Consider the following 10,234-nt stretch of genomic DNA (forward strand, 5'->3'; position numbering starts at 1 on the left):
AAAAAAAGTTTTCAGCTGCAAATGTTAGGGGCTTCCAAATATTCATAGGAAAAAATGGAATAAAAAAGGCAGTGTAATTTTTCCATGAACTTCTGATGCCATTTCTTCTATCAATGACCATGATAGATCATGCAGGGGCAAAGGTATTAAAACATAGTGTGTTAGTCTGGGTTGACTAAAGAAACAAATCCAGAGGCATTCTTATGTGTGCAAGAGAGAACGTTATATCAAAGAGCAATTGTACATTAGGAAAACATCCCAACCCAGTTCAGTTCAAGTCCATAAGTCCAATAGTAGCCTATATATCTGCCACCAGTCCATAAATTCTTTAGACTCACGCAGCCATGCAATGCTGTTGAATGCAGAAAGATCACGGGTCAGTGGGTGGCAAGTCTCAAGAATGCAGTGGTGGTGGAAACTTCTCAGTGCTGGCATGGGCCTCTGTGGGGCTCCTCCAGCTCCAGGGCTCTGGTTCCTTCAAGGGTCTCCATGTAGCTTGTCAGCAGAAAGACAAGCAGAGTGTCCCTGTGTCCTGCCTCCAACGAGCTATTTATCTCTGCAGTGCCTCCAAATGAGGTCATCAAGCTGCGACCTGATTGATAGGCTTAACTCCACCCCATTCACTCTTAATAGTCTTAAGTTGGCACCAGGTTATGTAACTACCACACTTAGCCTAACCAAACTCCTTGGAGGAATGGGACACTGGGCCTGGGGACTCAGGACCCTACTCTTGGGGAATAGCAAGGTCAATTAGCATCACATTGTCCACAATAACACCAGGGAGGCATAAAACCCTAGAACAATTAACCATCCCCAACCTAAAGGATAGCCTTTGCCCAGGGTTAAAGTTTAGAAGGCAGGAAAGGATAGGAAAGGAGGATAACTAAAAATGGGAAGCACAGAAAGGAAATGAAAAGAGTGCTAGTCCATTGTGGGGATTTTGAACAGAAGGCCGCTTTGCTCTCCAAATCACAATTTACAAATAGAGAGAAATACTATTCGAGTGGTTCTAGGAACAGCAGACAACGAAGACAAAGACAAAGAATATTGCCGGAGACAATGGAGGAACCGGTACAAGGAAAGAAAAGGGAAACTTGTTCGAGTCCTAACAACTCTAGACGAATATGCAGCTGGGAACAGAGCTTCATAAGCCATAAAGAAAATCCTGATAAAGCTGAAGACGGACTAGACAAACCCACAATTACTGTTTCGTATTCCACCCCTCCTCTCTCAGGAGCCGAGAGGACAAACAGGAAGCGAGAAGAAGATGAATGAAGATATAGAAGACTTTAACAGCACTGCTAACAAGATTTGTTTATAGTTTATTCGACCAAAAAGCCAAATGCATGTCTTTTCAAGATTCAAGAAACATGACTAAATCCACTTTAACATATTGAAATCAGATAGAGTATATGCTTTATTCACAGAACAATTAAATTAGAAATGACAGAAAGATGTTTGGGAAGTACTCAATTATTTGAAAATCAAACATCACATTTTAAGTAACTCATAGGTCAAAGAAGAAAGCACAAGGATAATACAAATCTTTTTCATTGAATAAAAATGTCAAAATTTTGAGTGGTGCTAAAACACTTTTGATGAAATTAAATTTAAAAACATTTTTTTCAGCTTCAATTTGAACTTGCATATGAGCAATCGAGGATCTGTTCGTAAAACTTTCCTCTGGTCTTGTTCTGTCTGATGATATTGAACTTTCCTCTCAGATGCAATAGATTTTATTTCTGTGGATTCCATCTTGTGAAGTCCATAAGAATGAGGGTAAGCCAAAAATTATTGTTACAGAATCATAGAAAATTTTATTTAAAAAAATCGGAATGTGAAGCTACTGTTTCTTCAGACCTCCTCCATCTGGCCTATGCACTTCTGAATGCAGCATGGCCATCTCTCTAGCCCTTCCCTGAAAAATGCTGTGGGTTCTAGTTTACACCATGTCAAAACGGCACCCTTGAGTGACTCAAATAATATTCCTTCTCAAATTCTTTGTGTTTGGAGACCAGAAAGAAGCCTGATTGGACAAGATTCGGGCTAGAGGGTGGATGGGGTGTGGTTTCCCAACAAAGCTCTCCCAGCCCTTGCTGCCCTTGGACAATGAGCAGGGGCACTGCTGTGATGGAAAACAATTCTTCAATGCAACTTCTTTAGCTTTTTTTCACCAATGTAATTTTCAATTTTCTTAACATTTTATCCTATTAAGGCCCCGTGGTTGTCCCATGTCCTTTAAGAACATTTATCAAGATTACCCCTTTGGAGTTCCTTGAATCAGTCTCCATAAAATTAAGAGCTGACTTCTTGCCTTGACTTTAACTTGGAAGTCACTGTTTATTGGGCCCTTTTTGGGGGGTAGGGTGGAGAGGGACAAGGAACTCTGATGAGACAAAGACAAATGTTTTACTGAAAAGCCTTGCCTATAGCCGTCCACTGATCACAGGAAATGTTTAAACACATTTTGTTTGTATATTTACGAACTCAAACTTAGTAGTAATACTTTTTGACATTTCCTCACATAAACTCCAAAAACCTATTGCCATAGTCACTGTTTGTGTTGGTGAAAAAGCTATTTACAGGGAAGAAGCTGGTGGTGGTCTGGCAAAATCCTATCATGTGATGTGTGTGTTGTTTCCATCACCAAGGTCATATTTTTAAACGACTGCTCCTACTTATTTGTTTGTAATTTTTGCATTGCAAGCGCTGGTAATTATAAATGCATCTTGATTGCATGTTTGATAAATTTCAGACTGTAGAAGTTGGTAAAAATATTCACCTTCTTGATCTTTGATTTTAGTGGTTGGCACGCAAATTGAATAGTAAATACAGTTGCTGGTCTTCCTTGTAGGGGACCCTCTCACGGACAGCACTGCACTTTATGAGAGATATGGAAATGTTCTTTTGGATGATGAATGTGTTGCCACTACTCTTTAATTTATAATTCCTGGTATGATGCACTCTATGATTGTCACATTCAAAATGGTCCTCCCAGCTCACTAATGCCCAGGATTACTAATCTTGATGTGTTTCATTTAATTTTTGACAATTTCCAATTTTCCTAGATTCATACTTCATATATTTTATGTTCCTCTTATTCATGAATGCCTGCGGCTGTGTTTTCCTTCTTTTGAGTGTCGCACTACATCATCAAGTGAAGGCCATGAAAACTTTACTCCATCCATGGCATCAAAATGGACTTTATTTGTGGGAGGCAGGTCTTCTCAGTAGTCTTTTGAGTGTCTCCAAATCTGAAGGGCTCATCTTCTGGCACTATATCAGACAACGTTCCACTACTATTTATCAGGTTTTAATTGGCCTTTTTATTTTTCTGGAAGTAGATCACCAGGTCCTCCTTTCTAATCTGCCGGAGTCTGCAAGCTCCACTGAAAGCTGTTGCACATGGGTGACTGTTGGTGTTTGCTGAACGTGAAGAGGGCTGGAAACACGTACGAAACCATCACAGTCCATCCATCCAACCATTGTGCCAAGCACATTTGTACATATGCTGCCGCTATCATTTTCAAACATTTTCTTTCCACTTGAGCCCTTGGTCTCAGCTCATTTCCCCCCTCCTCCCCGCTCCCTCCCTCATAAACCCTTGATAATTTATAAATTATTATTTTTTTCATGTCTTACACTGACCGATGTCTTCCTTTACCCACTTTTCTGTTGCTCGTCCCCCTGGGAAGGGGTTATATGTCGATCATTGTGTTCAGTTCCCTCTTTCTCCCCCCACCTTCCCCTCCCCCTCCTGGTATCACTACTCTCATTATTGGTCCTGAGGGGGTTATCGTCCCTGTATTGTGAGCTCTTATCTCAACCAGTGTACATGTTCTAGTCTACCTGGATTTGTGAGGTAGAATTTGGTTCATGATGAGGGGTTGGGAGAGGAAGCATTAAAGAACTAGAGGAAAGTTTTATGTTTCATCATTGCTACACTGAACCTTGACTGGCTCATCTTCTTCCTGTGACCCTTGTGTAAGGGGACGTCCAGCTGCCTACATATGGGCTTTGGGTCTCCACTCCGCACTCCTCCTCATTCACATTGATATGAATTTTTGTTCCAGGTCTTTGATGCCTGATACCTGATCCCATTGACACCTCATGATCGCACAGGCTGGTCTGCTTCTTCCATGTGAATTTTGCTGCTTCTCAGACAGATGGCTGCTTGTTTATCTTCAAGCCTTTAGTTGGGATGTATTTTGTACTGCTGTACACAGGGTTGCTTTGAATAGGAACTGTCTTGACAGCACCTATAAACAATAACTGACAGAATATAGAGTCCACCTGTTTTCAGTGTATAGTTAGATAATTTATAATAAATGTTCACAACCATGTAACCCAATTGGGATTCTCTTCTGATAACTGCTCAGATATGGCTGTTTGGCAAGTGCAGTGAAAGTGCCATGGTCAACTCTGCTACTTGCTCATGCCTCCAGCTCTTAGTAAAAATTGAAAAACTGAGTAGTAATTCACAGCCCTTAAACTTCACCACTGAAAGTGCACCCTTTCATGGTTTGTAGTGTATTCACTGTCTTGTACATCATCACCACTGTTAATTCCAGCCCATTCTCATGATCTGAAAATGACACCTTGCATCTTTTATCAATCAGTCCCAACTTCCAACTCCTCAAATTCTCTAGCAATGAGTAATATATTTTCTTTCTCTATGCCTTTGCCTATGTTGTGCATTTGTATTTGAATGGAATTCAATAATATGTGGCCCTTTGTGTCTGGTTCCTCATATTGAGTATTTGGATGCAATATATTAGCTTTAATTGCTAATATTAGAATAGAGGAAACACCCATGTTTGGCACAGGTGTAAAGAAAGTCAGTAAGGAAAGCATAGTTTTGTTTTGTTTTCTTTTATTTGTTTTTGTTTTGAAAACAGTGCTGCGACACTGGCTACCTATATGCAGAAGAATAAAATTAGACACATACCTCATATCATTGACAAAAATGAACTCCAAATGTATCAGTGACCAGAAAGTAAGAACTATATAAAATATAAAACTCATAGAAGAAAACATAGACATAAATTTTCATGGACTTGGATTAAGCCATTTTTAAAGTATGACACTGACAGCACCACTAACAAAGGAAAGCATGATTAATTTGGACAAAATCAAAATTTAAAACTTTGATGTGGCAAACAAAGGGCACTATCAAGACAATAAAGAGACAACATAAGCAATGGAAGGAAACATTGGGAAATCACAGATCTGTTAAAGACCTAGTATCCAGAGTATATGAAGAGTGTTTACAACACAGCATTCCATACAAGAAAACCTAAAATAAAATTAAAAGGAGCAAAGATTTGTGTAGCTATCTCTCCAGAGACGATATATACATGGCAAGTGTGTCCATGAGAAGATGCTCAACATCATTAGTCATTAGGGAAATGCAAGCCAAAACTATAATGAGGTGACCACTGCCCACTTACTAGGATGGCTATACAAAAACAAGCAGGCAAACCAGCACAAACTAAAACAATCCCGGAAAATCACAAGTGTTGGCAAGGATGTGGAGAAATTGGAACTCTCAGCCATTGCTGGTAAATTGTACAAGGGTTCAGCTACCCTGGAAAACAGCTGAGTGGTCCCTCCAAGAGTTAAACTGAGTTGCCATGTGACTCAGCAATCTCACCTAGGTGTATACCCAAGGGAATGGAAAACATACGCTCATACCCAAAACTCCCGAAAACCTTGTATGGGAATGTTCATAGCAGCATGATTCAGAATAGCCCCAAAGTGAAAACAGCCCATTGCGCATCCGTTGATGGGTGACCACGCTGTGGCATGCCACATGCAATCGAGGATTATTCCTCCGGATAAAGAAAGAAGCTCTGAGACAGCCACAGCACGGATGGCCCTTGGAAACATGTGAGGGGAAAGAAGCCAGGCACGTGTGGGCTGATGATATTTATGTCCACAAATCCATAGAGGCGGGCAGTGTATTTCAGGGGATGCAGGTTGTAGAGAGTAAAGGAGTTACTTTTGGGCGTCATGTCCTGAATTCAAGTAGTGGAGAGTGTTTAACTACACTGCAAGTGTAGTTAAAATGACCGAATGATACACGTGCACAAGATGAATTGGATGGTATATCAATGACCCCAACAACCACAAACACAACGGATGTGGTGAGAAGAACTTTACCTCCCCGTCGTGATGAAGGACTATAGATCCCATCTGACACTCTTTTCAGGAGTAGTGTGCCTCCCAAATGGGAAGAATCCTCTAACACTCTTCAGGTGGCGTTTGATGTTTTGTGACCCATGCTGACTTTCCTACCGTCTGAGTTCTGGAAAGCCTTGTACTCCCCTGTTCAACAACCGGGTCCAATGGACAGGGTCCAAAGGCAGCAAGGTGCTTCCCAGTTTGGAAAGGGTCACTTTACATTCTCCACTGCTTTGATCGCAGACACTTACGTTTAAATGGGAGCATGATGGTCCACAGCCAGAAAGTGGGAGGCCTTGAACATTAGGTCCAAAAATCCAGTCTTGCTTAGAACAACGGAAAAGCATTTGTGAACAGGGCCCGGAGAAGAGGCCTCCTCTCCATCCTTCCACGGGTATTCTGAAGGGTCTGGGGCCTTTCAAGGACAGCTGCCCTTGAAGATCTTGTATCAGTGCATCAGTCTGTGGGACGCATAAGGATCTCTTCGATGAGCGATGGAGAGTTTGACACAGTATGCCCACCATCTGGAGCATGTTGTCTGTGGATCCATTTGTCTCCTGCAGGGCCACATATAACACATACAACACGTATGCACATGTAACAAGCAGCTGCACACACATGCTCTAGGCACAAACAGCTACCCTTCCTTTTGACTGGGGATTTCGAAGAAGCTGGCTGCCTTTTCCCAACAGTATGGTGCTCGGGTCTGAAATTTCCACTGGTATTTTTTTTTTAATTCTTTAAGTTTTACTTTATTCCAACAGTTTTATTGACATATAAGTCATATATCCATATAATTCAATAGTTCAGTCACACAAACATCAAGAAGAGTTGTACAAACATCACTGCAACCAGTGTTGGAACATTTTCTTCATTACTGTACTCATTGTTACCAGCTTCCATTTCCCACCAGCCCCCTCTGCCAGGCCCTCAAGAAACTATTAATCCAGTTACGGTCTCTATGGATTTACTTATCCTGGATTGTATACCCAGGAAAACATTAAAAAAACAAAAACCAATAGCCAACACCAATAACAAAGTAAAACAGATAAAAGCCTCAATAAAAAAGAAATCATAAAATATTAAAAACTAGAAGAAATTTAAATGGATCATAAGGGAGATAAAATGATAGGGTGCTAAACTTTACCTAACTGCATCTGCAACACTCCACTTTCCAATGCGTTCTGCATGTTAGCAAGGCTATTCACATCCCTGTTCCATGTCCAGACAGGATTGACTGGGGGCTTAACCCACGGGTATTTCCCCTTCGAAAAACACAAAACCAAAACCAAAACTGAAACAACTTAAAAATGGGTTTAAAGAGAGATCAAATGATAAGCTATTGCATTTGCCATAATCCACTTTACAATGCTCTCTGTCTGATGACAGGGCTATTCACATCCCTCAATTATGATCAGAGGGAGCTCACCAGAGGTTTAATCCATGCGTGGACCATGTAAATAGATTTTAGGTTTCTATTGTCATCCATAGCCTTCTGAAAACCAGATGTTCACAATTTAAGCTCTGATACCACTCCCTCCTCTAAGTTTGGATCATATTATTTACAATCCTTGGAGCATACAAGTTGGTGTACTTCTTTCATGTGGACCGTTGACACCTCAATTAGATGGCTGCTTGTTTGAAAAAAAAAAAAAGCCCTTAAGACCTCCGACTATTCTTTCTGATAGCTGGGAACCATCTAGTTTCTTCATCACACTTGGCTATTGCACCCATATCTTCAGTGATCTCTTCATGAGGGTGAGCATCAAGCAGGGCCATGCCATAAGAACTAATTAGTCTTAGATTGGGGCTAGAATTAAGAGCGGCCCAAATCCGTTCACTCATCGATGGCTTATGTATATCTCTGGTTCACCTTAGAGACATCATTGTCATTTTGTTAGAGAACAGGATTGATCACCTCACTGGAACATCATTTCCACAGCCATCAAGTCAATGTTGGTTTCTAGCGACCCTAAAGGGTAGGTGGAACTGCCCCTGTGCGTTTCTTCACAGGACTACAAAGCCTTGCCTCTCTTCTGTGGAGCTGGCTGGTAGTTTCGAACCATTGATCCTCTGGTTAGCAGCCCAGTGGGTGACCACTGATGGTGTCATTAGTTTAGCCAATGGCATAGAATTTATTTATTTAATAAATCATTTTATTGGGGGCTCGTACAACTCTTATCACAATCCATCCATCCATCCAACCATGGTGTCAAGCACATTTGTACATTTGTTGCATCATCATATTCAAAACATTTTCTTTCTACTTGAGCCCTTATTTAAAATTTTCTTCTTTCTTTTTTGATTGAGGTGTTTAAAGAGACCATTCCTGCCTCTTTCGAACCAAGGACCTTCCGTGTATGAGGCGGACGTGAGAGCCACTACACTACAGAAACCAGACGCTGGCATAGAATTGAAAACACTTTCGAGAAAAGGAAATTATACAAGTATAAGTCAGCTTTGAACTGCGATACATGAATTGTTGACCGATACAGATTTAAACTCTTCAGTGACTGGACCCTCATTGCACAGACAATGGGGGTTGGTGATAGGGCAAATCTTCCAGTAATATTTGTTCATAGCAGCAGCAGACCCATGCCTACCAGATGAATGCATGGCTCATGTATTCATTAATAATGAAGCAAGGTGGGCATTAAACATAGTAAGGCATCCTGAAGGCAAGAGATTTGAACCAAAGCCCCATGTCAGCCAGTCTGTGCCTTGGGGCTAGCCGTCATCTGCTTCTTCTCACACTTTCTTGACGGCAAAGGGCCACGTGGTTCCCGCGTGGGCCATGGGACCAGGTGACGGCTGTGGCGGTCAGCTCAGGAGGAGTGATTATAGAGTTTGGGGCAGGAAAATGTCCTCCGTCAGAAGCGGAAGCGCTTTCCTCACCCCAGCGACAGCTGGAAATTCTTTCGTCTGGTCTGCAAGTTGGGTGTTACAAACAAGAGATTTTTCAAGCCCAATCTCAAACACAGGACTTCTCTTCTCGCCAGTCTGTCTCCTGGGCCGCATGGAAACAGCTGGACTTGCCACGCAAGCTGTGAGTGCCCCTTCCGGGGTCCCCCTGCTCCGCTCACTCTGGAAGGAAAGCACAAATGCCTTTAAAACAGCCCCTTTTGCTGCTGTAAGTTGTAGAGAACACAAAGTGGGTCATTTGCCAAATGTCCATTTCTGTCTGCTAGGAATGGAACCTAGAGCCCTGGTGGCATAGTGCGCTACAGGTTGGGCTGCTAACCTCAAGGGCAACGCTTTGAAACCACCAGCCACTCCAGGGCAGAAAGAGGAGGCTTTCTATTCCCATTAAGAGTTCCAGTCTTAGACACCCACCGGGGCAGTTCTGTGCTGTCCTAGAGGGTGGCTAAGAGTTGGCATGGACTCGATGGCAGTGAGTTTGGGTTTTGAGAGGCCATCGCAGATTGGCGGGACAACTGTATTGACTTAGCCAGTGTTTTAAAATTCATGCAGAACCCTCTGCTGACTTTTGTGGAAATGAATGAATTACTAAAAAAGAAAACCCTTCCTGCAGATGAAACTCTCGGGACAAGGTTAGACTGCAAGAGAGGAGGCTGGACAATGAAGGTGGAGCAAGCAGGTTCCATGACGTCCCAGACCAAATCTGGTGGCAGAAGGCTGGGCACAGTTCCTGTTGTGGTTAGGGGCGACCCTATGTGCACAGATTGGAATGTTGCCCTGTCCTGTGCCATGCTCAAAGTCATTCCCAGGCTTGAGCCCATGGTTGTCGTCACTGTGTCCATCCATCTTGTCAAGGGCCTTGACAAGGCCTCTCTCTTTCACTGTCCACTGTGTCCATGATGCCCTTTTTCAGGGGCTGGTCTCTCAGGACGTGTCCAGAGTATGTGAGACAAAGTCTCAATATCCTTGCCTCTAAGGAGCCTCCTGGCTGTACTTCTTCCAAGACAGTTGGGTTGGTTCTTTTAGCTCTTTCCACTTCCACAGAAGACTCAGCTGGAAGAAATGAGATACCGTGCTGACATCAGGGATTGGAGCAGAGGAAAAAGGTGTGTGGGAGCCTGAGACTATTTAT

This window comes from Echinops telfairi, unplaced genomic scaffold (genome assembly GCF_000313985.2).
Source record: "Echinops telfairi isolate 266 unplaced genomic scaffold, ASM31398v2 ScPeMD7_18;HRSCAF=68, whole genome shotgun sequence".
NCBI lineage: Eukaryota > Metazoa > Chordata > Mammalia > Afrosoricida > Tenrecidae > Echinops > Echinops telfairi.